The sequence below is a fragment of the Littorina saxatilis genome, linkage group LG1, assembly GCF_037325665.1.
Source record: "Littorina saxatilis isolate snail1 linkage group LG1, US_GU_Lsax_2.0, whole genome shotgun sequence".
Taxonomy (NCBI): Eukaryota; Metazoa; Mollusca; class Gastropoda; order Littorinimorpha; family Littorinidae; genus Littorina; species Littorina saxatilis.
Genome location: NC_090245.1, coordinates 55,996,534 through 56,020,437, shown reverse-complemented (window position 1 = coordinate 56,020,437; position 23,904 = coordinate 55,996,534). Strand labels below are relative to the sequence as shown.

Below are 23,904 nucleotides of genomic sequence, written 5' to 3'. Positions count from 1 at the left end.
AAAGGGAGAGAGAGTGGGAGAGAGAAGGTGAAACAGAGAAGGAGAGAGAGGAGGGAAAGACCATAAATACAACAAGGCTAGCACTCTGACCAGCTTTTCAAGAGAATGGCTTCAGGACATAATACAGCCGCTGTAATCATGTGCTATATTCAGTGTACATGAGTGGCTAGTAAGAAGATTATCATACAGCAATGAGCAGCACTTTCATACCTGCTTTGCGTCATGAAGGAATATTATATAATGTCAAGTATCCTTAGCAGTTTTGTCATTGCCGGGAGGAAATTCCACAGTTTACAAAAATTTAGTTTTGGTTCAAATGATAATCAGTAACATGCAAAACATTCCATTGAATCATATATGTGAGAATCATATCAGATACAAATACAGAAATACAGATAGGTATCCCTAGACCTTCTGATGAATCAGACACACGAGAAACAGATACAGGCACAGATCAGTACAGGTATGCCCAGACCTGATGAATCAGACACACGAGAAACAGATACAGGCACAGATCAGTACAGGTATGCCCAGACCTGATGAATCAGACACACGAGAAACAGATACAGGTACAGATCAGTACAGGTATGCCCAGACCTGAGGAATCAGACACACAAGAAACAGATACAGGCACAGATCAGTACAGGTATGCCCAGACCTGAGGAATCAGACACACAAGAAACAGATACAGGCACATATCAGTACAGGTATGCCCAGACCTGAGGAATCAGACACACGAGAAACAGATACAGGTACAGATCAGTACAGGTATGCCCAGACCTGAGGAATCAGACACACAAGAAACAGATACAGGTACAGATACAGGTATGCCCAGACCTTCTGAGGAATCAGACACACAAGAAACAGATACAGGTACAGATACAGGTATGCCCAGACCTTCTGAGGAATCATACAAGCGAGAACAGATACAAAATTTAATACAGACACAAGAAGTACTAGACCTTTTGAGGAATTATACATACGAGGAACAGATACAACTACAGTTACAATTAGTTCTAGACCTTTTCAGGAATCATACTCGGGAGAATCAGATACAAATACGGATATCCCTAGACCTTCAGAGAAATCATATTATAAAGGAATCATACACATGAGAAATAGATATAAATACACACACAGGAATGCCTAGACCTTTTGAGGAATCATTCATGATGCGAGGAACAGATACAAATACAGACACAAGTAGTACTGGACCTTCAGATGAATCATACACGCGAGGAACAGATACAAATTAAGACATGTGTACTGCTAGACATAAGGAACCATACACATGAGAAATAGATATAAATACAGACACAGCTTGCTCTGCTATACAGTATAGAGACAAAGTGTTGCTCGCCTCGCGAGCCCGTGAAAATGGTCCCTCTTTCTCTTTGCTGCGATGCCCGCAAAACCCCTCCGCGCGGTGGTGCTCCCAGACACCTCGTACGTACGGTAGGGTGTATAAGAGACCTTCAGAGGAATCACAGACGCGAGAAACAGATACAGACATATGCAAGTAGCGCTTAGACGCCCGGAGAAATTCGACACAGGAGAAACAGATACAAATACAGACACATGTAGTGTCAGACCTTCTGAAGAATCATACGCACAAGAAAGAGATACACATTAACACAGGTATTGCTAGACCTTCTGAGGAATCACACACATGTATTGCTATACCTCTGAGGAATCATACACAGGAAAAACATATATATAAATACAGATACATATATCCCTAAACCTTCTGAGTGATCATACACGGGATCTTATAATTGCCAGAATCTTTCCAGCAGTTGCACATTAATTTCTGGAGCAGATTTCCGCACGTCATTCGTGGCAGTAATCCTCCAACAACTGAGTTGATTTCTCTGTGGATTGTCGGCTTACGCAGGAATAAAGTCCACAAGTAGTGACAGCTTCGGCTAAGTATACCTTGTGCCAATAGTAACTTGGCAAGCACAGAATACTGGGAGAATGATCACACGGACACAGTGCCAGCACAAAATCTGAAACTAAAGCAAATAATATTTGAAATGTTTCGAATAAAATACAACAGGTGACTGCGCGTAATGTGTGTCTCAAGAAAACAACTGATTCTGTCGTGGGTGAATGCAATAAATGTGCACAGTCGCAAATCTGTGGGCATTTTTTGTGTGGATCGATTAGTTTCCTTTGTATTGCTGGGGTTGTGATTTAAACAAATCAAATGTCTTTCTCTTAGTACATCTACGCACGGAACAAAACGGCATTAGCGATAATGGTGATCATAGGAAGAAGTGACTAAAATACATTTGGTCTACTATTCTTAACCTTTTTTAGAACAAGTAAAATTGTCACCAGCCGTCGCGGTCACAGAAGTTAATGTTGAACATAAATATATCCGGCTAACGACAACGGACACGAGCACAACAAGGAGGGAGGGACGCAAGAAAGGAGGGACGGACGTTGTAGTTGAGAATAATCGGCCTCCGTAACAGAGGGTTCGAGTTAGCTAGGTTGGCTAAGATGCATTATGAATGAACTATGAATACCTTATATATATATATAACACTTTGTTACATTTAATTGTATGAAGGCATGTAACCACTTTTGCAGAAATGCATATTTGATGTGATTATGTTTCTTCTTTATTACTTTCTATTTTTTTAATTTTTTGTGTACTCCATAGGGTTCTTAAAATGAACCTTTAACTTCACTTGATTCGGTTAACTGCTGAGAGAGAGAGAGAGAGAGAGAGAGAGAGAGAGAGAGAGAGAGAGAGAGAGAGAGAGAGAGAGAGAGAGAGAGAGAGAGAGAGAGAGAGAGAGAGAGAGAGAGAGAGAGAGAGAGGAGGGGGGAGAGAGTGAGAGACAGAGACAGAGACAGACAGAGAGAGACAGAGACAGACAGAGACAGACAGAGACAGACAGACAGACAGAAACAGACAGAGACAGAGCTACAGAGAGAGACAGAGAGAGAGACAGAGAGAGACAGAGAGAGACACAGAGAGAGACACAGAGAGAGATACAGACAGACATACAGACACAGACAGACAGACAGACAGACAGACAGACAGAGAGACAGACAGAGAGACAGAGAGACAGAAAGAGAGAGAGACAGACAGACTCGGAGAGAGAGAGAGAGACAGAGAGAGAGACAGAGAGAGAGGGGGAGAGACAGAGAGAAAGAGAGAGAGAGGAGGGGGGAGAGAGTGAGAGACAGAGACAGACAGAGACAGACAGAGACAGACAGAGACAGACAGAGACAGAGACAGAGAGACAGACAGAAACAGACAGAGACAGAGCTACAGAGAGAGACACAGAGAGAGAGACAGAGAGAGAGACACAGAGAGAGACACAGAGAGAGACACAGAGAGAGATACAGACAGACATACACAGACAGACAGACAGACAAAGAGACAGACAGACAGAGAGACAGACAGAGAGAGAGAGACAGAGAGAGAGAGAGAGAGAGACAGACTCGGAGAGAGAGAGAGAAACAAACAGACAGGCAGACAGACACACAGACAGACAGACAGACAGACAGACAGAGAAACAGATAGATAGACAGACAGACAGACAGACAGACAGGCAGGCAGGCAGACAGACAGACAGGCTTACGGACTATGCACCTGGGTGAGTAAGAGGCTACCAGTCAATATCCACTATATATTCATGCAGAATTCATCTTATGGATTTATGCTTGCACCCATCGGTCTGCCAACATTCCTGTTCGGTGTTAGCATCGCGACACAACATAACAAGGAAAGTTGAGCCGTATCCCCCCCCCCCCCCCCCTGTTGTCCAGTGATACCGATGCACACTTTTTTTCAAAAGCAACCAAAATAAAATTAAACAATTACAACATACGTCGATTTAGAGCTGGGCAAAGAACGTTACACAAAAAAGATCAGTGTATTTTATGTTACTTGTGTGCGTGTTTTTGTGTGTGTTACAAACCTGGTTGAAGTTAAGACGTTCAGTGTGTGTGATTAAAACTATCAGGGCACTTGCACTGGTAAAATAAACTAGGAGATACACGCAGAATATTATTTTGAGAAGAGAAAGATAACGAAGACGGTGACAACGACGACGACGAAGAAGAAGAAGAACACGCTCAGCCGTTTTGTGTCGGGAACTTGATTTGTTCTTTTGTGGTTGTCTTTAAAACTGAAATGAGCTCAAAGCTAAATTTTGGATTTTCCTCACAGATAAAAATATGTGTAGATGGCAAAATGTCACAACAACACAACAATGTCTCGGGCATACAGCAAACAGACAACTATAGAGGTGACGACCAACAATACGCAAACACGACCAGATCTGTGTAGTTAAAACTGACAAAAAATGGAGAATAGACAAAATATTACGTTCACATTTTTAACTTACTGTGTTCAAGCAAAGAAGAGACGATTAATTGTGGTACGTTTCAAACAGCCTTCAGATTTCGAATTTTCATACCTTCTAACTTCTAAAACAATTGTGGTTATTGACACACAAAAAAAACAATTTAAAAATAAAACAGCAGGTAGTGGAAGGTAACTGTGAGAAGAAAAAAACAAGTCGCGTAAGGCGAAAATACAACATTTAGTCAAGTAGCTGTCGAACTCACAGAATGAAACTGAACGCAATGCCATTTTTCAGCAAAACCGTATACTCGTAGCATCGTCAGTCCACCGCTCATGGCAAAGGCAGTGAAATTGACAGGAAGAGCGGGGTATACGGTAGTAGTTGCGCTAAGAAGGATAGCACGCTTTTCTGTACCTCTCTTTGTTTTAACTTTCTGAGCGTGTTTTTAATCCAAACACATCATATCTATATGTTTTTGGAATCAGGAACCGACAAGGAATAAGATGAAAGTTTTTTAAATTGATTTCGACAATTTAATTTTGATAATAATTTTTATATATTTAATTTTCAAAGCTTGTTTTTAATCCAAATATAACATATTTATATGTTTTTGGAATCAGAAAATGATGGAGAATAAGATGAACGTAAATTTGGATCGTTTTATAAATTTTTATTTTGTTTTACAATTTTCAGATTTTTAATGACCAAAGTCATTAATTACTTTTTAGGCCACCAAGCTGAAATGCAATACCGAAGTCCGGGCTTCGTCGAAGATTACTTGACCAAAATTTCAACCAATTTGGTTGAAAAATGAGGGCGTGACAGTGCCGCCTCAACTTTCACGAAAAGCCGGATATGACGTCATCAAAGACATTTATCAAAAAAATGAAAAAAACGTTCGGGGATTTCATACCCAGGAACTCTCATGTCAAATTTCATAAAGATCGGTCCAGTAGTTTAGTCTGAATCGCTCTACACACACACACACAGACACACACACGCACATACACCACGACCCTCGTCTCGATTCCCCCCTCTACGTTAAAACATTTAGTCAAAACTTGACTAAATGTAAAAACCAGGTAGGCAGGCGCAAGGATTAACCAGACAAAAAACTCTATCAAAGCAACAAACATTTAAATCAACGAAATATATAGAAAAGGAAAGACTGGCGGAAAGACATGAGAAAGGGAGAGACAGAGAGACAAACAAATAGACAGACAGACATACACACTTCTTCTTCTTCTTCTTCTTTTGCGTTCGTGGGCTGAAACTCCCACGTGCACTCGTGGTTTGCACGAGTGGAATTTTACGTGTATGACCGTTTTTACCCCGCCATTTAGGCAGCCATACGCCGCTTTCGGAGGAAGCATGCTGGGTATTTTCGTGTTTCTATAACCCACCGAACTCTGACATGGATTACAGGATCTTTTTCGTGCGCACTTGGTCTTGTGCTTGCGTGTACACACGGGGGTGTTTGGACACCGAGGAGAGTCTGCACACAAAGTTGACTCTGAGAAATAAATCTCTCGCCGAACGTGGGGACGAACTCACGCTGACAGCGGCCAACTGGATACAAATCCAGCGCACTACCGACTGAGCTACATCCCCGCCCCAGACATACACACGAATATAAAGACAGACAGACATGAAGAGACAGACAGACAGACAGACAGAGACCGGCAGAGAGATAACAGAGAGATAGACAGACAGACAGAGTATGAGGAATTACAGGTAGGTCCGAAAAACACGTACAGGTGCATGCTATACAAAAACAGAAAGATTTTAGGCCAGGCACGCAGAGAGAAACAGACAGAGACAGAGAAACAGACAGACAGACAGAGAGTATCATATTAAGCAAATAAAGGTAGGTGAGAAAAACATTCAGATGCATGCTGTACGAAAACAGGTAGATAATGAAGATATGCTGGGTCAAACTGACAGGGAGAAAACAACCAGTTTCCCTCCCTGTTCTCACAGCATCATTAGGTCACTCAAACCTGACCGAAAATTACCTCCTCGACTCCCTCCCTCGGCCTTCCTCCCACACCCCACACCCTCACATCACATGTGTATCACTTCCGTCACAAATCCTCTTAAGCTCACCTTGTTATCAGGTAGACAATATCCCAAGTGGTCAGACTGAGTGACGTTGTTGTGTTGTTTGTCAACGAGCGAGAGAGGAAAAAACAAAGCAAAGTTGAGGACACTTTTGCAAAGCAGCTCTCCACTCGACACCCGCGACACTTGTCTCAGTCTCGCAACACCACTACACACTCTCGTCAGCACCCGCTCCACTGCCACAGGAGAGAAACATGGCTGCTGGCGATTTATTTTCTCCGTGACAAGCCCGTTTCCAAGGTAGCTGAGTAAGCAAAGGGTCCAGCATTCCTGGTGACAGCCAAGCAGGCAGCGAGCGGCGAAATAGTCAGAGAAAAACGCGCGAGAGAGAGGAGGGGAAGAGTGCGGTGACGGCTACAACGGCAACAGCAGCAAGCGGCAACGGCGATGGTGGTGGCTGGCTGTATCTACAGCAGAGCCAGGCACAACCGCCGGTAGCACACGTACCACAGCACAGCAGTATAGCACCCTTATAGCACACCGCACCGCAGAGCCGCAGTTCGACACAAACAGCCGTAAACAGCGGCGTGGTGACGTGAGCGAGCCTGGAAACAATAGGTGGCCAGGTCTGGCACCGTCTCTCTCTCTCTCTCTCTCTCTCTCTCTCTGCCTGTCGCCAGAAGCTCTAGTCTGTGGCGGTGGTGGTGGTAGAAGTGGTAGTGTTGGTAGTTGCAGGTGAGTGGAGGTGACCTGGGGGTGGAGGGTAGAGGTTTCCCGGGCAGCCAGGTATTTCTTGGCTAACCAGGGGGGTGGAGGTAGGTACCGGGCAGTCAGGTATTTCTTCCGACTTGCGTGCTTTCACGCGGCTCAGGTCGCTCTATATATTTAGTGATCCGATACAAGTGGTGGGTCGTGCAATGGTCACCGTGGTCAATGTGGTCAATACCACGGAGCCGCGGACTGTGAGCTTTTAACACCACGGCTTTGCTTGTCGGGCATACTGTGTGCCCTTAGAAACATGCTCATTACTACATGTACAAGTTTTAAAAGTTGACAGCAGTGATTGGTTATATTCTAAGTGACCTAGGCTTATCCTTTGTACTTATCTTTTTCTTGTGCCTTCGCAAGGACGTTAGTATCCTTTATTACACCCCCGGTATAGGGGTGTGTATAGGATTCGGTCCATGTGTTTGTTTGTTTGTTTGTGTTCGCATATAGATTTCAAGAATGAACGGACCGATCGTCACCAAACTTGGTGAACAGGTTCTATACATTCCTGAGACGGTCCTTACAAAAATTGGGACCAGTCAAACACACGGTTAGGAAGTTATTGGTGGATTAAAATTATACAAAGACTTATAGAGGGACATCTTAATGGTCAAAGGGAAATAACCATTCTCACTCAGTCACTGCCACCAACTGAGAAGGTTATTTCCCTTTGACGGGGGTGTTTTTCCTACCTCGGAGGAATTTCTTGTTTTTGTTTGAAAAGATGTTATTCTGTTGAAGGTTATCATAACATTGGAGAAAAAGGTTTGAAATCCAAGTTGATTTTGATGAGCAAGCCACATACAAAGTGAAGAAGTTATCTCTATGAGGTCACAACCAGGTTTTGCAAGTGTTGCCCTGTTTTTAAATGTCAAAACTCGATCGATATTTTGTTCTCACTAAGTTTTTTTGTTTTAATTCTTTTATTGTTTTGTTTTTGTACCTCACTTGCATGCAGGCTGCTTCAACCCATCTTTTTTGCCCGATTTCTTTTTTTCTCTTTTTTTAATTTTTTTATAATCTAGGCATTTTTCTTCATTGGTCTGGGTTTTTTGTTTTTATGTTTTTTAATTGTCAACTCATATAATATAACACACTGACAAACCTACTTCTACTATTTAACTTTTTTCATAAGTGACTCTATATACTACAAAATATAAACTTACTAAATATGGAAAGAAGTTAGATGTAGGTGTATTATTGGAATTTATAGAATCAAAAAACAAGAAAGGTAGGTTGTTGGATCGTTTGTTATTGACAAAGCAATACATTCACAAATATATCGACCCAACGGTCTTTTAAGTGCACAGACAAACAATAACGAAAACGTATCTTTTTTTTTAAATTCTGAATTTTGGAACGTTGGCAGTCTCTTTTTTTTGGATTTATTGGAATTAGAGTTAAATATTGTTCTCACTAAGTAGCTTTGGATACCTGCCCCTGGACAAAACCACTTCAAAGCAAAAGACTTCACAAAACACAGAGTTGAAAACAGTCACGTCTGCAGGAAAACAGCACCAAGGAATATGTATTTGACTGCGTAGGCCTAATCTAATTAATTAGCTAATCATCACATGCATCCTGAATCAGATAAAGGGAGTAAGTAAGTGTGGCGAGAAAACAAATTTGTACAAATCCTTAAGGAAAACGACGGAGCCAGCTTTTTGTACAGAAATAACCCCTTACAATGCTTGGATTGAGCAGTCCGTGTTTGTGTGCTAACTGGTCTGTCGTTGTGCTCACACGCAAACCGGATTGTTATGGGGGCGAGGACGCCCCCATTCTATACGGATAGTTTCGAGGTTGACCATGGGCAGCGCCATTTTGTTGTGAAATACGTCATCAGTTTGTGTACACAGGAAGTTGTGACATCCGTCACCCTATGGGAGGGGTGACGTCAAAATTGTTCATCTGTAGAAAGTTGTGAAATCCGTCACCCTATGGGAGGGGTGACGTCAAAATTGGTCATCACAGAGTTTGTGTAACACAGGAAGTTGTGAAATACGTCACCCTATGGGAGGGGTGACGTCAAAATTGTTCAACAAAAACATGATATGTCGCATTGTGCAGGGTCAACTGCAACAAACTCAAACCGAGCCATTCATACCTAGCTGTATTTGAGTGACTTATATACCCGACATTTTTATTTCTTATTTTTAGCACAGGTGTAGGAAAAATCATGAACCAAAATGTTATTTATTTTCTAATTTAACATTTTTTTTACAAATATGACCATGGTCTTTTAAACATACAGTGACATTAAACATTGTTATGTTAAAAAAAAGAAAAAAGAAAAAAAGCTTTTGTGCACAAATCAGAAAATACATTGTACATTTTACCTACAGGCCAAACCGTGAGTGTCTGTGGCAAAGCCCGACCCAGGAAATTGCACTGATTTTATATTTAGATCAGAGAGAAATTGTCAAGAACAGGCGCTTGCATTTGGATGTGTCCAATGATAGTAGGTTTGGTTGTGATCAATCAGAATAATGTAGGAATAAAAATGTATGACAGTTTAGTATGATGACATGTAATTCACATATGCTGAAATATAATATTATGCATCATGTAATATTATTATGGCTGTTGCCATGACCATGAAACCCAACAAAGGTTTAATGTAATGTAATTCAAAATACCAAAACCGAGCACCTATTAATCTCGTCTTTGCGCGTGAAGATTGAGGCCGTCTGCCAGTAGCGGTTAGGTCATACAGTGGAACCCCTCTCTAGCGACCTTTAAAATGTTGACAAAAATCGGTCCTTGTGGAGGAGGGTCCTTACAGAGGGAGGGGGCGGAGTCAGGGGGCCACAAAGAAAGTCAGATTAAAAAAAAAAAGAAAACAGAGAAGTTTGAGTTGCTGACGACCGTTCTCTCTGAAAGCAAACTGCTTCGATTTCATGTTTGTCCTTGGTGTCCACCAGTTCTGGTGCATGTACTACCCTGGCCAAGTTTCCTCTCAAGACATCAAAGAGACCGCCCCAGTATACTCTACAGCCTCTGGGCGAACCACCTCTCATAGCTAAAACTGGGTCAATGACCCCTGGGAAGAAGGTCAGTGTCTATAAAAATTTTACTCCTAGGCCTGCGGCCAGGGGGGGGGGAGTATACCGGTACCATTTGAGAATCAGACCAAATGAGAATTGAACCATTTGAGAACATCCTTTTTTTTTCAATCACTACATCGAAGGCCTGCGGCCCGGGGTTCACATGGGTTGGTTTGTTTGTTTGTTTCAAACCCACACCCATATACACACATTTCCCATTTAAACCATTTGTCGGCCCCCTGTCGATATTTATCGACTAAGTTCCTTGTCAATATTACGCACGGTTCCGGGCTCCTAGTCCCTCGACGGCCAGGGACTACGACATAACGCAATAGCCCTAAGTAAACACTAGGAAAACATGTGAATGGCCAGTCCTGGCAGCCACGATTTTTACCTACGTAAGCGAACTGACGGCAGGTGAGGGAGACAGAGAGAGAAAGAAGCACGCAAAAAATGGATCGATACACTTGTGTACGTGGAGACCGCCCGGCGTTTCCACAGCGATGTATTTGGTTCTCATCCCGTTGGCGCGTTATGCCGTTGTTTGTACCCAACATCATACTCGGCACAGAAGGCACTGATGGAACCATTTGTTTTTCGATAATGTAGAACTTTAGCGTTGTAAATTCAAAGCTCACAATCCAGTACCATTATTGAGTTATACTTGATTAAAGAAACTTTTATCAATTGAAAATAATAATTCTAGTGGAATTAACTGACGGAATAAGCTTCAAAATTGAGCATAAATCAGCCATTTGTGTCTTTGGTCGAAGAAAACGCATACTTTTGTAAGCCATATTTATCTGCCTTTTAGTGCTAGTCACTGTCGGTCTCGAAATGGCGGCGTCGATATTTGCCTTCTTGAACCAGTGTAAATAACACGCATCTTTTAGGTTCATTCCGTAGCTCGAATTATAATTTAATTTAATTAAATTAATAATAATTGAAGTGACTTGTTATGCTTACACGAGCAAGTTTTGCAAATTCAGAGGCTTTAGATTGCAGTAGAAAAACGTCCCTTAATTTCCAACGCTACAGTTCAACATAACCTGCTTTTTTACGCAGTATTTCGTGCTAGTAACAAAAAGTTCGGTATAAACCTCGGTGTGACAAGGAGCTGGGCACAACAGCCGGCGTAACACTTGAACGCAACGGTTCTGGCACTCACCCCTTGCACCACGTGATTCTCATGCCGCTGGACAGGATACCGTAACTATTCTGCTGCGGTGACAATGTTCGCATACATACAGCGCGCTAATTGCCACTCAGCGGTGATATCTTGCCAATGTCCTTGATTTGAAGCCACCAAGCGAGATATCTGCGCTCATCATAGTCGCAGGAGTGAATGAAGCCATGCACTTGCAGCTTTTAACACTTCAGAACCTGGTTCTATACTTGTTATTTCACACTTTAATGTAACAGCTTTATGCGCCTGTCATTCTGACACCTTGTCACCTAGATATACAATTGTTACATGACACTGTTTCACGTGTGAAGCTTGACACTGTGCTGCCTAAACCAGGATGCCGGTTACCTTGACTCAGAATTATGCACGTAATTCTATACAAGAACATTGCTTTGATACTGCCAGTGAAAGACAATGATTGTCACTACAGTTTTAGGCCTGCACCTTGGCACTTAACCTTTATAATATTGTCTATGGCATGGAGCATTAGCGTAAAAACAAAGCTGCTGTTATAATGCAGCATGTAACCTTACAGCTATGTACTTGTATCGTCAAACTTTGCTGTAGTGATACAGCTGAATGTGACTTCTGTTCACTGTTAAATTCAAACTTGACGCTCCACGCCCAAAGCCTTGCACTTACTGTGGGCTTCGGTTTTAAATGCGATTGGAGATGTTCCTGTTTTGTTGTTGTTGTTGTTTTGTGTGTTTTTCTTCGTCGAAAGTTTTATCAATAGTTCCTGAATATGCAAATATTCATCAAAAATCAACAACCAAAACTTGACTAAATGTAAAAACGAAGGAAGGGAGAAAAAAAGAAAGACTCATACAAGCAAAAATTTGACACGGAGTGATCGAGTCTACATATCTGCCTTGACACCGAACGTAGGTATACCCCTATTTCAGAGTGGTCTAGCCACCTACAAAACCAACAGCTTTCGGAACAACTAAAGCTGACTGAAGGAAATCCCCCAAAATTGCTTCCAGTGATCGAGTTGCAACAGAACCAATCGGCCCGAACCAAGAGCGGTGCGGTAACAATAGCAATGCCAGCAAGACGAGTTAGTACCTTGATTGTGGGCGATCTGTTCAGCAGCAATAAAGCTTAGAACCCCGGGTTTCTTGTGTATGCCAATGTATGTGTGTGTATGTGGACAATGATGCACACAGAGCCAGAAATTAACCCTCTACATTAACTCACAGTGCATTTACTTATCGTCCGAGCGGAACAACCAGTTTTAAGGGGGATGTCATAGTCACTTGTTTTAAATACTTCGTGTGTCCTTGTTTCAGGAAGAGTTTTGTCCCTTTTGTTACCGTAGCTCTGTGTCTGAGAATATGAGCTTTCTTTTGATCAGTGTACATAATTTAATGAAACACAGCTAATGGCTAATAAAAGAAGTACTTTGTTTTAGCCGATTAGATTCAAAATCATTGTTCGCCTTGTGAGAAACTGGCAGGTACAAGGTTCTCTTTGCAACCATTGGTCTACGTGCTTCTATACATACGTAAAGAGAAGTAGTTTTAAATAGCTGTACGTGGGCATAGTTTTTGTGAAAAATGTCCATTAAAAATGGCGGCCAAAATGTATGATTTGATAACATCTGTTGAGGAAAAAGTAGACTCTGAAGCTAACTTCAATATGGACAGTTACATGGGCAGTCAAGTGAAAAATCCCAACCTTGTTGAATCATGCACCTGATTGTGAAAAGCGGCAGATTACTTTACTCATCAGCCGCTCTGATGTCCTACAGGCCTTTGTTTCGTTGTATTTATACACGAGGAGCATGAAACCAAAACAAAACATAGGATTTTAACAACACAAAAGTACAAAAGTAAAGAAAATTGCTGCAGAAATTAGGACACACGAAGCATTTAAAAGAGACGACTACTGACTTTGACTGAGCACATGATGCCCTTTGACCGTAGGCGGTCACTGGGTCTTTTGGGGGACACAGTAAATCCCGACCAGTGGTGACAGAGCGACGTGTTGCAATACGCTGAGTGTGAAAGCGACCTAATGATCAGAAAACACTCAACGGTAGATTGGCATTCAGGCGTCGCGCTCTTCAGGAGGACGGCTCCGGTTCTTTGCTTTCAGATCATCATGATTAGAATGACGACACTTATTTTTAGCCACTTTATCCGCGGTCGTGCGTACCGTGTGAGTATCGGATTGCAGGGTGAAACATAAAAATAATCTCGTATGTATACAAGACGCGAAAAGAAAAATATATAATTATTCTGACTAATCATTGTAACATGTTGGTGGTGGTGGTGTTTTCAAGCCTTTGGTGACGCGGAGGGTTTACCGAAAAAAAGCAGAAATGCTGTTTCGACACTTCAAGCCTTTATGGCGGCAGAGCTGTAAACTGAGACATCTCGAAAGCACTACTGTTCTGTCGGGAATTGCTCGGCTATCAAATCCCTAAAGTTTACATCAACAACCTAATCATACGTCAACAAACACAAAGAACTCCAACCAAAAGCCTAGACCAAAAAGAGTCCATTGTGTTCTTAATGGTATAATGGAATGTTCCTAAACGCTAACTTGTTCATTTTTCTAATCCTTGAAACGTCAAAACAAAATAGTCATGAAAAAAGGTTTGATAGCATGCATCGTCAATATATTACTGCATATACCTGTCAAAATTCGGATGAATCTTGCCTCTGAAGACATTTCTTTTGGACAATATGAAGAGTTTCTAACAGATCCATTTTTCATTTCTGGAAATGTCAAAATCTAACAAATCCAACAAAGGTTTTAAAGCATTGTGGGGATATTACTGTATAACATTTTACTCATATATCTGTCAAATTCTGACTTAACTTCAAACTGAAGGTTTTTTTCTGTTGAATATATATAAACAGCTCCATCATCTTCGAAAAATACTTCAAAAATAGTCTTGATAATACTAACCGCAGGTTGGTCTTTTCACGGCACTTCACTCATTCTTACTCTGTTATCAATAAGTGCTACATTATTGTCTTTTGTCTTTCCTGAGAAATATCCGCAAATATTGACATACCAGTACATTCCTCTTCACGGCGCACTTCAAACCTGCAGACGATAAATTACCATCCTTTTCTGCTCTCTCCGTGCGAAAGAGTGAGTGAAAGTGACATCAAGTTGCGACCTTGGTGCAAGTAAGCCTACATCGATGTTCGCCAAGAAATTGAAAATCCAAATCAGCGGAGCTACCCGCGTAGAAACAACCCCGTAACGGCGGGGAATCGTTTTTGTCCTTAGATGAAGAATTATTAATGTACTCAGTATCACTGTAAATTGATTAAAAAAAATTAAATAATAGGATGTAGTAACTAAAGACTGACTATCACTGTTGTTATTGGGTGTGGTTAATATAAATGGACAACCACTTTTGTCACAATATTTAGGAACTATATGTAAATGGGCTACATGTATCACTTTCGTCATTAGATATAAGGACTACAGGTGGACTATCGCTGTTGTAATGAGATGTAGGAACTATAAATGGACTGTCACTGTTGTCATCGGACGAAGGAACTGTAAACGGCTTTGTATCTTCTCAAGCTCTGTTCACTCTGGAGAATATCTCAATCTATCATTTCAGCGGCATAAGCCGAATACTACTGATGAGCCGGTTACATTCTCACATTAACACACTAAATTTTTCTTGGAGAATAAAGTTTCTTGTTTGAGACTGGTCGACTCTTCGCATAACAAGAACTGTTTTCGCCAGGACATGTTCACCTTCAGCTGAATGCATGTGTCTTTTCTGCGGAGACAGATATTGAAAATGTGCATGTCGATCTTGGTTCTTATTTTTGCTTCACGCGGTCACGAACCACTTTGCGAGCTGAGATTGCAAAATCATTGGCCTGGAAAATTCGGGTAATCATCGACATGAATATTCATTCAATCTTGGCTGACAGAAACTACGATGCGGTCGTTTCACCGCAAACAGAACTCGCGCTGCCAAAGCAAGGCAAAGGTGTACAGCTGGTTATGAGGCCGTCAGTGTGTCACTTTGGAGCGTAGTTGTGAATGCATAATGAAGTCTCTGTTTAGCTACGTACAAACCTGTTTTAGATATCTGTAGTTATGCAAACCACAGGAGCTTGTATCCAACCACCGGTCGATAATTATTTACTCCTGCATGCTTATTATTTACTGCTGCATGCTTACCCTTACTACTACTACTTAGTAGTAAATAGTAGTAGTAGACTGTATGGAATAAGGAGTAAATATATGGAATAAGGAGTAAATAATGATCGACCGGCGATTGGATACAAGCTCCTGTGATGCAAACTAGACTTTTTGACGTCATGTTTTATAATCATAGAAAGTGCATTGCACAAACACACAAACACATGCAATAAATAAGTAGGTAGATAAATAATGAATACATATACAAATATCAATCAATCAATCAATATGAGGCTTATATCGCGCGTATTCCGTGGGTACAGTTCTAAGCGCAGGGATTTTTTTTATTTAAATTTTTTTTATGCAATTTATATCGCGCACATATTCAAGGCGCAGGGATTTATTTATGCCGTGTGAGATGGACTTTTTTTTACACAATACATCACGCATTCACATCGGTCAGCAGAAATAAACAAAAATGACAATAGATTTCAATTACTGATTTGAGCAGGAGGGAAAGCTTCGATTTTCTGGTCAGTAAAAGCTGCAAGCAAACTAACTCTGCTTTTCTGTCCTGCATCTTCTTCTACTTTCAAAAACTATTTTTTAAAGAACATAACATAAGGGGGGGGCAGGAAGAGAGAGAGAGAGAGAGAGAGAGATATCTATATGTAGAGAGAGAGAGAGAGAGAGAGAGAGAGAGAGAGAGAGAGAGAAAGAGAGAGAGAGAGAGAGAGAAAGAGAGAGAGAGAGAAAGAGAGAGAGAGAGAGAGAGAGAGAGAGAGAGAGAGAGAGATCAGTTACATTAAAAATAGCTGAACGGTCGGAAATATCTTATTCAAATACCTAATAAGGTCGTACGTCGGTTGAAGTAATATTTGAAATGTTTACCCCATTTGGACCACGACAGTGGTATGTAGACCCTATAGCAACAACCTTTTTCTCACTTCTCTCGGCGTTTAAATCCGGACACTTCAACAAAATACATGTACAATATAAACCCTCGCCCCCGAAGCAAAGTTCACACAAATACTCCTGCATCTTTTGAAAGCATTTTTTTTCTTCTCAGTAGCAGGAAATCAATCATTCAAAACAGCTCTTGGGACTTGCGGGGTATCGTAGGCTACCCGCCAACAGTCTGTTTGCCCATATTGATTACACTTTTTTGTGTGCATTCGATGCCATATTCACAAACTCGTTTGTCAGAGGGGGTGGGGGGAGGGGAGGGGAGAGGGTGTACTGGGCGAGACGGTGAGCGAGGAGAAATAAAGCCTACCCACGAACATGAAAGGAAATTAAACAATTCATTGATCAACTACCACATTCAAAACAAACCTCAAGTAAATACACAATGTTTCTGTTAAAAACTCTCTCTCTCTCTCTCTGTCTCTCTCTCTGTCTCTCTGTCTCTGTCTCTCTCTCTATCTCTCGCTCTCTCTCTCTCTTTGTGTGTGTGTGTGTGTGTGTGCTTGTGTGTGTGTGTGTGTGTGTGTGTGTGTGTGTGTGTGTGTGTGTGTGTGTGTGTGTGTGTGAGAGTCCTTCATTACTGCTTGGCCAGTTTAAACAGTACTGCAGAATTATGAGACAAGGCAAGCCTGACTGTATAATAAACTGATTTATACCTTCACCAAAAGATAAACCAGCATCTGAGAAACCATCTGCTCAACTGTGCGGGAGACTTCAATATGATATATATACCAATGTCGTTAAACCTTACGAGCTATTAGACTGGCCTTGCAGGTTAGAAGGTGGGCCCCTTCTGAAATGTTATATGAAGTCTTATATCGCGCGCGTATCTCCAGACTCGGACTCAAGGCGCAGGGATCTATTTATGCCGTGTGAGATTGAATTTTTTTACACAATACACCACGCATTCACATCGACCAGCAGATCGCAGCCATTTCGGCGCATATCCTACTTTTCACGGCCTATTATTCCAAGTCACACGGGTATTTTGGTGGACATTTGTTTTTATCTATGCCTAACCAATTTTGCCAGGAAAGACCCTTTTGTCAATCGTGAAATCTTTAACGTGCACACCCCAATGTAGTGTACACGAAGGGACCTCGGTTTTTCGTCTCATCCGAAAGACTAGCACTTGAACCCACCACCTAGGTTAGGAAAGGGGGGAGAAAATTGCTAACGCCCTGACCCAGGGTCGAACTCGCAACCTCTCGCTTCCGAGCGCAAGTGCGTTACCACTCGGCCACCCAGTCCGAACAATGTGAGACAGGCCAGGTTATTTTCAACACATTACTTTGAAAGTTCACGGGGATTTTGGTTTTATTTCCTGAGGGACGTGACATTTTTGCCAAAGGAAAAGGCGCATTCGCTTATAATGAGACTGGGCAGGCAATGCTATCGAAGATTTAGGCTTTTCTTGAGTATGATAATGGTCTTCCATGCTAGACCAAGACGCACCGGCTTAAATATGGTACACATCCACTTGAATATGATACAAGTCATGTAGTATGATAATTATTTGCCCGATTGGATGTTATACACGCCTGCTTGAGTATAATCGACGACTACTTGAGAAAAAAAATCGGGGGGGGGGGGGTTCTGCTTAAGTATGACGTCATGATGTACTTACATAATACCCGCTTGAATGTAATGTAAGCCTAGCCTACCTTTGCCTGACGTGCGCTTACTTGAGCATGATATAAGTGTACGCCTGTTTGAGCATGAAAATATAACCGCTTAAGTACTATACACCCTGTTGAGTAGCCTATATTACACGCCTGTTTGACCAGGACACAAGCCTGCTGCAGTACAAAATAGGCCTGTCTGTGCACTATGAAGGTCGGCTTGGCTGCATGACAGATTTTCTTTTCAAAATCACGCTCACTTGCGTAAGAGGTAGACATGCTTGGCAGAGCTCATGGCTTTGTTATGCAATGCCCACGTCATTTGGGAGTTCCATGTAAAGCCTCTCGCCGCTTTTCACAAGACTTTTTAAACATAGGCTACTGTCCACTTACAGAAAGGCTTCCGTTCAAAAGAACAATGGTACATGTTTGCTTAGTAGACGTACATTCGACGGTAAACATTGCAATGTACAAAAAAAGGCATTCACTGACTTTGCATGTCAGTGTTTGAATTCATTGTAGGTTCTTATTGTCAGTCAGTGTGAGAAGTAGACTGAAGAAAAAAACCACTCTGCGATTAGAGTGCACTTTTGCACATAAGCCCCGAATGTGTGCTCTTGGTTCTATCAATTTTAAATCAGTATATACAAAACCAACCTAGTATTAGCATTAGGGCCTACTTGAGCATTTGGAACAACGGGCGTTGACTTAAAGATAGATGCTAATTCAACATTAAGAGTTAAACCTCTACGAACAAAGGAAAACGGCGCTTCAAGTTTTCTCTTACCTTTATCACTGTTGAGATAGCAGGCAAAGGCACCGCGGTTCGTTTATCCTCCAGTTTCAATAATCTACGAAACAAAGGGGCATAAGCGCTGAAAAATAGACAACAACATAATTATCATTGCAGTAAATGCGAGTTCTGTGGAACCAGGTTTCGTGGTTCACGAGAGAATAAGAAGCATTGAAATGAATGTTCATCCTCCCTTCTATGGCTTATATTCCCGTATTTAACGATTCTCTCTTGTTTTAAAGCTAGGCCTTGGTTTGTCTGTTTGTTGGATTGTTTGTTTGTTGGTTGGTTGGTTGGTTTGTTTGCAAACAAAAACATTCGTGGACGACCGTCTCACCTTCTTTTCGAAGTTAATTGTCCTTACGTCTCAAGGCTTTTGGCAAAGAAAAAGTTCGTTGAATGTCAGTTCCAAGTCACCACTTTGCCATCATCGGTCACGTCCAGACTAAAGCAAACTGCATGATCTCAGCACAGCACTGTCGTAACACTTTAACACGCTGCCACTGACAGACTAACACTGACAGACCGTGACTAAGTCATATTGCAATTCATATACATACTTCCACACACCACCTTTACAGCGCCCAATATGTTGCAATACATACACGCTATTCTTTCACGCCCTGTCCAACACATAACAGCCCTACCCCTGTTAGCTTACCATTGTTCCCTTGGTCAGTGGCACCAAGAGTTAAGAAATTCTTCTTTTTGCTTTATTGTACAGCACAATGGCGTATACTTATCACAAACATATGCAATATCCACACCTCATTTCGCCCGCATATTATTGTTCGGTCGTTCGTGGCATCGAATAATACGGTTGGACTGGAATACTTTGACAAGAGTTTCTTTAAAAGTCATTTTGCCTTTCGGCTTATAGCTTCGGTAACTGAATGGTGTCGATAGAAGGCTTTGTGGGATGGTTTGGCAGGTCGGGAATATATATGACTTTTTCATATTCTGGCTTGGTGGGAACTGAATAAAGGGTCTGTTTATTGATCGACTGAGACTTTTTTCTTTTCTTTCCCGAGAGTATTTGTCTCTCGGGTCTCTGCACCAAACGAAAGGTCAAAGACACCAACACACATTGACGATGACAGACGAACAAGCAAATACACACAGTTGGCAGTGCGCACGTGCAGAAACACACCTACACCCACACACACACACACACACACACACACACGTACGCGGGCACACACGCACGCAAACACTCATACACACACGCACGCTCGCGCATGGTTACATAGACAATTCCTCGGCGTTGACAAGGTGATAAACATAACCGAGATGTTGACGTTTCAGCACTTAGGCCAGAGAGAGATATATAGACTATTCATATATATGACTAATTAGGCGTACTACAAAAGTACATTACATGAGGATCGGCCGCTAGACTGATTTACGTTAGACTTTGCGGTTATCTATATGCGAAATGGGAACACTTTTTGTCGAACTGAATTCATAAAAGTAACTTAGGCTACTCTGCACAGATAGCAGTCAGGCTGTTGATTTTTGGTATGTGTCCAAGAGAAAAGCCAGGCCAAAATCTGGGATCGTGGGCCGAATCTTTTACACGCGGGGAAGGACTGTTTTGACCCCTTGACTGTAAGGCATGCGCGGGTCTAATAGGTCAAGGGAAGTAATCCCCTGGCCCATAAACCTTTTGTATCAGTATCCGAATGTTGCATCATTCGTTTTTCCTGTTTTACGTCATAACTTTTGTTTATTATTCACTATTTGAATTTAACTTGCTTTTCTTTGAAAGGTTCTATTTGAATATTATTTCACTCTACGTGGACTGAACCGCAAATCATGCGTTTGGACCTCTGGTCGTAAGAATGTTTGTTCAGAATGGTGAAAGTATGGGGTGTGACTACTTTGATATTGGCATGTTTACGTAAGCCTATTCCTTTGGCAGTCGTCCTTGGCTGGCGTGTTTACAAAGAGAGGATATTTTCTTCAGTGCTACAGATCTCATGTTAAACAGCAGTGTTTAGGCCAGAAACATATGGGTATATGAAGAATTGCCTTTCTTCGGCTCAACACAGAAAACACTTCCCCCCTATTTGTCCCATTCCCTCAGTATCTACGAGCCATCCCGTTCTCTCAGATCCTCCTCTGAAAAACTCCTTCGCATCCCCAAAACCAGGACCAAGACCTTTGGTGAAAGAACCTTTAGGTACCAGATTCCGACCGTCTGGAACTCGCTTCCAAGTTCTATCCGTGACTCCAGCAGCCTTTCCTCCTTCAAAACACAACTCAAAACATACCTGTTTCGTAAAGCCTTTGCTTAGCCTGAGTGGACTCTCCACAACTCTATTCTGTTTTGGAACTCTCTACCCTGTATGTGCTTTATGGTCTATTTGTCAATGGTATCTTTGTGTGTGCGCGTGCGTGCGTGCGTGCGTGTGTGTGTGTGTGTGTGTGTGTGTGTGTGTGTGCGTGTGTGTGTACTTTTAACATTGTACGCTAAGTTTTTGCTTAGTGCTTGGGTTCTTGGTGTTATGTCTCAGTTAAATGTATGCTTTGTTTGCTTGTTGATTTGTGCTAGTTTATTCTATAATGAATTTGTAAAGCGCCTGGAGCCAATTGATGGGACTCGCGCTATAGAAAAGTTATTTATTATTATTATTATTATTAACAATTGGTTTAAAGGATTTGAGCATTATTTGGGTATGACGTCACAGGTCCCTGTTAATACCTACTCACAAAAATGAGGGGTTTTGACAGCATGATTCTCTTTAAACCGTGAAAAGGGCGAATTAAACTCGACAATATTTCATATGTTTTACACCAGTGAGTTTCGTTGGAGTCTTAGCTCTGTCAGTCACTCTCGCACGACAAATCTCACACAATTGGCACTCGCTCTGGCAGTCACTCTGGCAGCATCATTATCACTCTTAAAAAACATGCATCACTTTTTATCGCCATTTCAACGCAACAAAAATCAAACTTTAAAAAAAAGGAGCAATTTAAGTGATGATAATTTGTTCTTCTTCACAATGAGGAAACTGCTGAACAAGTTTGCATAAGATGTCCACCAAACAAAAACTTACTTCACGGATGTGATAACAGCTAAGGGTGTCTCACACCAACACCCACACACAGACAGACAGACACACACACACACACACACACACGTCTGGATCGAACCACCACTATCACACAAACACAACAGCACAGACACACATACAGATACAAATACATGTTTAACAGGGTGGGATTCGAACCCACGACTTGGGATTTCACAGATTTTGAATATTGCGCTCTTATCCCCACGGCCACTTTGCTTGCTTGAAAGATACGATAAAAATAGTGTTTACAAAGTTCTCAATCAACGATAGCTCACTAAAGAAAGAAACAACAATCATGGCTCGGTACCTGGCCCACTGAGCGATCATCACGTCCGTTTTGATATGTGTGGTAAAACGAAATACTCTGGCACTACCATTCTCTGTCACTGATCGCTAATCATTCTCACTCTGGCACTCACTCTGGAACCATTCTTCTTAATCTGGAACCACAATTGTCACTCTGGAGCCACCAATCTCACTCTGGCACTCACTCTGGAACCATTCTTCTCAATCTGGAACCACCAGTCTCACTCTGGCACTCACTCTGACACCACCAGTCTCACTCTGGCACTCACTCTGACACCACCAGTCTCACTCTGGCACTCACCTAACACCACCAGTCTCACTCTGGCACTCACTCTAACACCACCAGTCTTACTCTGGCACTCACTCTGACACCACCAGTCTCACTCTGGCACTCACTCTGACACCACCAGTCTCACTCCAGCAATAACTATGGCTCCACCATTCTCCCTCTGCCACCAGCATTCTCTCTCTGGCACTCACACTGATACCAACATTCTCACTCTGTCACTCACTCTGATACCAGCATTATCACTCTGTCACTCACTCTGATACCAGTATTCTCTCTCTGGCACTCACACTGATACCGGCACGGTTGGCCTAGTGGTAAGGCGTCCGCCCCGTGATCGGGAGGTCGTGGTTTCGAACCCCGGCCGGGTCATACCTAAGACTTTATAATTGGCAATCTAGCCCTCCCTAGCATCCCTCTATGCCAAGCGCATGCTGTCCAGAGCCCAGAAAATTGTGGCTGACGAGTCCCACCCTGGCCATCCCCTCTTCGAGCGCCTGCCCTCAGGTCGTCGATTCCGATCCCTAGGGGCACGCACTCGACGTCTCCAGACCTCTTTCTTCCCCCAAGCTGTTTCCTCCCTTAACGCATCCCATCCCTCAGTTGGGCAGCTTCGCAGTCGGTGATCCTGCTGGCGGTGAGCTCACCACATCCTGTGACTCAGTGTTAGGTGGTGGTGGTGGTGGTGGTGGGGAGGGGGGGGTTGAGTGGGACTTTGATGTGTGATTTTTATTTTTTTTTTCTATATTTTTAGCTGCATTATTTTAGTCATTCATGAGTGGGTGGGTGGAGGGGATGGGCTAGTTCTAACTATGCATTAGATTATAAAATTGTATTCTGTGTAGACCCTTCCTCCAGCATCTTAGACCACTCTTTGTACCTTTTCTTTTAATAGATGATTGTCATTTGTTTTACCTCATGTCTGCCCTGCGTGTGATGGTGTGATCGTGACTGCTGTAGTGTGGGCGTGTGTGTGTTGGTGTGTATGTCAGTGATTGTGTGGGCGTGTGTGTGTGTGTCAGTGTGTGTGTGGGTGTGTGTGTGTGTGCGTGATTTTACCAACACTACGCTAAATTCCTTGTGCTTTAAATGTTTTTTTAATGTCACTTGGCTCAATAAATACTGTATTCTGTATTCTGTATTCTAGCGTCTGGCATTATGGGGTTAGTGCTAGGACTGGTTGGTCCGGTGTCAGAATACTGTGACTGGGTGAGACATGAAGCCTGTGCTGCGACTTCTGTCTTGTGTGTGGCGCACGTTAAATGTCAAAGCAGCACCGCCCTGATATGGCCCTTCGTGGTCGGCTGGGCGTTAAGCAAACAAACAAAGAAAC

The 23,904-nt window shown here is 42.3% G+C and overlaps 2 protein-coding genes across 6 annotated transcripts in view; one reads left to right on the top strand and one right to left on the bottom strand.

Annotated features, from left to right (window-relative positions):
* The window catches only part of LOC138974537 (sodium/potassium/calcium exchanger 2-like), a 78,404-nt gene extending 58,950 nt beyond the window's left edge, over positions 1-19,454 (bottom strand). For 4 of the 5 annotated variants that reach the window (XM_070347255.1, XM_070347275.1, XM_070347267.1 and 1 more), the window contains exons 1-2: positions 19,240-19,454; positions 18,897-18,984 (exon numbers count right to left, since the gene is read on the bottom strand). The gene's annotated coding sequence lies outside the window, so the exon portion shown is untranslated. Of the gene's footprint in view, positions 1-6,437; positions 6,856-18,896; positions 18,985-19,239 lie in introns of those variants that run through there. The other variant, XM_070347260.1, reaches the window with a different exon arrangement.
* The window catches only part of LOC138979676 (uncharacterized), a 44,472-nt gene that overhangs the window by 5,288 nt on the left and 15,280 nt on the right, over positions 1-23,904 (top strand). The window lies entirely within an intron of this gene.